General features: G+C 33.0%; 1 long non-coding RNA gene across 3 annotated transcripts in view; it reads right to left on the bottom strand.

The window, feature by feature from the left end:
• Positions 1-1,108: 1,108 nt before the first annotated feature.
• The window catches only part of LOC108282650, an 87,334-nt gene continuing 82,868 nt past the window's right edge, over positions 1,109-5,574 (bottom strand). For all 3 annotated transcript variants that reach the window (XR_001816519.2, XR_005195487.1, XR_005195486.1), the window contains one exon: positions 1,109-1,192. This is a non-coding gene — a long non-coding RNA (uncharacterized LOC108282650). The remainder of the gene's footprint in view (positions 1,193-5,574) is intronic.

Raw genomic sequence — 5,574 nt, 5'->3', positions numbered from 1 at the left:
CATTTGTGTAAAAATCTGTAAACATACATTTTTATTTATCTTAAATACCTAGGAGTGAAATTGTTGGTTCATATGTGGGTATATATTCAACTTTGTAAGAGTCTACCAAGTATATGTCTGATGTTATGGTCATCAGAGCAACATGATAGTTAAGTTCATTAACATACTCATTGCAGTGGACTGACTTTTCTATGATTCAGCTATCCCACTCTTAGGCGTATGCCCAAGAGGAAGTCATAATGCCCTTGCATGAAGCTTGTATGCTAATGTTTTTAGTAGTACTTTTTGTAATAACCAAAAGGTGGAAACAACAAAAACTTTCATGAAATGATTAATGAATTAACAAAATATTTCATATATACATATTATTATTAATCAATGAAAAGAATGAAGTAGTATACATGCAACAACACAGATAAACCTTGAAAATATACCAATTGAAAGAAGACACAAGACCACATATTGTAGGATCACGTTTCTATGAAATTTTAAAAATAAGCCTATCCATACAGACCAAAAGTTGATTACTGGTTGCCAGGGGTTTGAGATTTGAAGAGAATGGAAGCTGCCTGTAATGGGTACAGGATTTCTATTTTGGAAGATAAAATATCCTAAAATTTTTAAGTTGGCAGAATTGTACAACTCTGTGACTATCTTAAAAACCACAAAATTGTATGCTCTAAAGAGTGTATTTTATGATATGCTAATTATATCTCAATAAATGTTTTATAAAATTGAATTTACAAATCTGAAAACCAAGTCAGATTTGTATTTATATGTATCCAGAAAATCAATTCATGAATAAAAATGTTCAGTCCATTTTGATATGCATAACTATACAAAATTTCTGTTATAATCTGTTATATAAAATATAATAACATGAGAAAATTATATCCTCTAATATTCTAGAATAAACTTCAGTAACACTGCTTCTGAGGTTTCTTAAAATTTTATGACTACTTACATTTTGGAATTGTGGTAATTCAAAATTGTTTTGCAATTTTTTTATTACTCAAGTAAATTATTTTATTTTGCTATGCACAATCAGCTTTTGTTATTTACAATATAACTAATATCAAATTCTCTGTAATGCATTTCTGACTTACCTTGTCAACACTGCGTGATGTTTTCATCTACAGCTGCGCAGTCACTGCCAATTTATTCTGTAGAATACCTCACAATTGCATGTCTCCTGCACAGAGAGATATAGTTGAGTAAGAGCCATTTAAATCCTCGGCATCAAAGTAACGCCAAATCATCATGCTTTGATATTCTTTCATGTTCGACCATTACATTTCTAAGTATAAGATTTCTACTCTATGACAAGATTGTAGTAAGTTTTCTGTATTGGCCATTTTCTGTATCCAAAACAAGAACGTGGGAATTCAGACCTTTTTTCTCTCCTGTTATTCTTAGAACCTTCATCCCTAGATGTATTTTGCTCATTGGGCTTTCCAAAATTATATACTGCCATGTTTAATACTTTGATTTTAAATGAGAATAGACAGGAAGAAAATTAAATCCTCAGTTATTTTTCACACTGCATGATCTTTTATTTCTGCTCTAAACTTCAGTTTACTGAGTAATTTTCCCCTAGCTTTATCGAAGTATAATTGAAAAATGAAAATTATGTATATTTAAGTTGTACAATATAATACTTTGATGTATGTGTTATATGTATACATTGTGCTATAATTACCACAATCAAGCTAATTAATATATCTATCACCTCACATGACTATTTGTTTGTTTGTTTTACTGTGTGGTGAGAACAGGCTTCAGCGTGTGGTGAAAGTATGAAATACAGTATTATTACATACACTCACTGTGCTGTACATTAGATCTCATCTTGCATACTAGTTTGTGCCCTTTGATCAAATCTACCCATTTCCTCCAGTCCCCTACACCCTGGTAACCTCTATTATGCTCTCTGCATTTTTAGATTTCACATATAAGTGAGATCATGCACTATTTGTCTATGTCTGGCTTATTTAACTTAGCATAATGTAACCCAGGTTCATGGATGTTTGCACACTGAAGGATTTCCTTCCTTCAATTTTGCATTCTGTATGCAATATTAGTATGTACGAGGGGGTAAAAAATGTGGCATATTTTCTTACCATACCGTATTTTATTTAGCCATTCACTTCACTTAATTTTCTTTTTCTTTTTTTTTTTTTTTTTTACTCTGAAGTCTTGCTCTATCACCCAGGCTGGAGTGCAGTGGTGTGATCCCAGCTCTTTGCAACCTCTGCCTCCTGGGTCCAAAGAATTCTCCCACCTCAGCTTCCTGAGTAGCTGAGACTACAGGCAGCCACCATCATGCCTGGCTAATTTTTGTATTTTTAGTAGAGATCGGGTTTCACCATGTTGTCTAGGGTGGTCTTGACCGCCTGACCTCAGCTGATTTACATGCCTGGGCCTCCCAAAGCCTGGAATTACAGGCGCGGACCACTGCACACAGCCTCTTCAACAAAATTTTAACCAGAGTATTATTGCATTCTCCCATGTGGCAGGCATTACCTCTGGTACTAAATTAATTAATATTCCCCACCAATAATTTTAACTACAATTTCTGAAATGATTACATGCATTTGTAATGCAATTGTTCATTCCGAGTTGGTTTTACCTTTACTGAAAATTGATTGGTAAAAAACTCAACTATTACTGTTTTCATTTTAAGATGCAATTACATGATAGATGAAGCTGAACATGTTCCATGTGCTTTTACTATTTTTCATTAAAGCAACAACTATTTATTGAAAACCTACCACTCTTGGCGTTCATCCTAGGTGCCAGAAATACAAAATCATTAATGCTGCTTTTGACTCTTTTATAGTTTTGTGAAAAATCATTTGCATTTAAATGTATGCTAACCATACAATTAGGTAAAAAACATACCCCAGGCCTCTATGCATTTACATTTACCAAATTTTTCAACTTTAACAAATATTACTAAATTTGTAACTATTAAAATTTAAGATTCATATATAGATCAGACATGATTTATAATTGTAAGAATCATTACAAACACAACTACTCTTTTTTTATGCTCCAAAGGCTGGGCTATCTAATGACAGCAAATAATTATTTTTGGCCAAAAAAAAAAAAGAGTGAACATTTGTGTTTAAAACCACTGACCTAGTTAATTCTACATAATCAAATCAATTAAATAACTGATCTACTGTTGCATAAATAGGGTATAAATGATTAAAAGTATTTGTAGGTCTCTACTGATATATTGTTTGCTTATAAAGTCATAGAGAACATAAAAATAATTATGCTAATTACCTTAATACATTTTGTTAATCAGATTTAAATGTATGTACATGATCTGTAAAAGGCAATGTTAATTTCATTCAGTATGTTGTATGTGTGATTTCTACTAATAGTAGCCTATGGTTTTATTATTTTAAATAAAATTGTGATAAAAATGCTAACTCTTTTTTTGTTGTGAGTTAAAATATTAAGAAACACTTTGTCAAAAGTTTTTAAAAACTCGTTTTACAAATGCACTTTTAAGATTCCTTTCTGGTTTTAAGTGAAACATCAATAATATTGTCATTTTCACATTTAAGATTCACATGGACTTTTTGCCTCTGACTTCACTGTAGAAAGTCAAAGGTGCCAGAGGGTGACCCGCCCTTCTGCTGTTACTCTTGAGCTAATGGCAATTATTTTCATTCTAAGTTTATAGGGCACCAGCATCTCAGTGTATGTTTTGGCAGTTGAAACTTTGCCATTTAAAGGTTAGAATCTCTTTTGAGAGGAAAACAGAGAAGCACTTCCATATTATAAGATATTTTTTAACTTTCCAAAATATGTGAAAATAGCATTAAATCATAAAACTTTTCAATTTAATGTAACACACTTTGTTTTATTAATAATTAACTTAATAACCTAATAATCTATGTCCATTATCAAATACTGAACATAAAAAAATGGGCAAAAAATAAGAACAGAAAATTTAGAGAAGAAACTCAAAATGGTAGCCATTACATAATGAGATACTCAAAATTATTAGTTATCAGGAGAAAATGGAAATCAATACTGAGGTATTATTTTATCTTTGAGGAGCTATCCACAATTCAAAAGCTGACTAGGTATTTCTAGATGTGGATGTTTAGAATCATTCATGTACATCAAATAAGAGAGGTTTTCAGAAATCAGTAATAAAAATATGCTTTGAACTGGAGAAAATGACTAACTTAATTTTTGCTACTTGATATCCAGAATAAAAGGTAAAGAAGAAAGGTAAAACTAGTTAATTAGGAAATATACAATTATAATGAAGATATAGAACAAGATCATACTATTCAAATAAATTTAAAACAAAGCTTTCTGTTAATTTAATTTCAATGCATGTTTTTGGCATCTCTCTACGTGTCTTTCTATCTATATGTCTATACCTATACCGACATCTATATCTGTGTCAGGTTTCATCTACATTCTATATCTGTATACTTTTTAACTTCATATATAGATTATCTGCATATACATGCCTGTCAAGATGGCATTCTCCCATATTGCAACAGGTTTAATTAGTTTTCCTTTGTTGATCAACGGGTTGCACTGGTAATGTATGAGAGAACAGGCAGTCAACAATTTTGGTGGTTTCAGTGAGATCTAATAAAATTTTTGCCATCACTCAGACACAGATTAGCCCCTCAAGAACTTGGATTCCAGTGTTGTGGTTACTCTCAAACCATAGAACTGAACTCTGATTTCCTTATATCAAGCTCGCACATGCTGAGCATGGCAGTTAGAAAAGGATAAATACTGTATCATCTCAATTAGATAATACTCTGAAAAAGGCAGAAATAGTGAGAGTAAAAATATGAGTGGTATGTTGGGATGTTGGAGGATGAGGACAGGGATGAAAAGAACAGTGAATATGTAGGGGAGGGAAATTATTCTGTATGATACTGTCACGGTGGAAAATGACATTATATGGTCGTTTAAATCCACAGACCTTATAGCACATGATGAGCCTTAATGTATGCAAACAAAAAAGTCATTTAGGAGATTAGAAGATTCTAGGAAGCAATGCAGACTTTGACAAGAGAACGTAATGGTATTTACAAATACATGAAACAACCTCAGTGAGAAGGGGGGCAGCTGCTGAATTACGTAACTTTGGAAATGAGAAACCTATGTAAGACTAAAGGCAAAAGAAACATCGCAAAAGCATTCTACTGCCTAACGAAGTTTTTCTACTAGGGATGTGGGGGACAGTCTTGATTCTTCTTCTACACATGTACATTGGAACTGAACAATAAAATAAATAGATGGTAAATCATGAAAGTAAAGTTTTTTTTTTTTTGTTGAAGTGGGACTTTACATAAAAGTAAGGGCGCGGTGGTTCACGCCTGTAATCCCAGCACTTTGGGAGGCCGAGGCGGGTGGATCACGAGGTCAAGAGATCGAGATCATCCTGGTCAACACGGTGAAACCCCGTCTGTACTAAAAATACAAAACATTAGCTGGGCATGATGGTGCGTGCCTGTAATCCCAGCTACTCAGGAGGCTGGGGCAGGAGAATTGCCTGAACCCAGGAGGCGGAGGTTGCGGTGA

The sequence above is a fragment of the Cebus imitator genome, unplaced genomic scaffold, assembly GCF_001604975.1.
Source record: "Cebus imitator isolate Cc_AM_T3 unplaced genomic scaffold, Cebus_imitator-1.0 Scaffold247, whole genome shotgun sequence".
NCBI classification, from domain to species: Eukaryota; Metazoa; Chordata; class Mammalia; order Primates; family Cebidae; genus Cebus; species Cebus imitator.
This window is presented reverse-complemented; position numbering and strand designations above follow the sequence as displayed.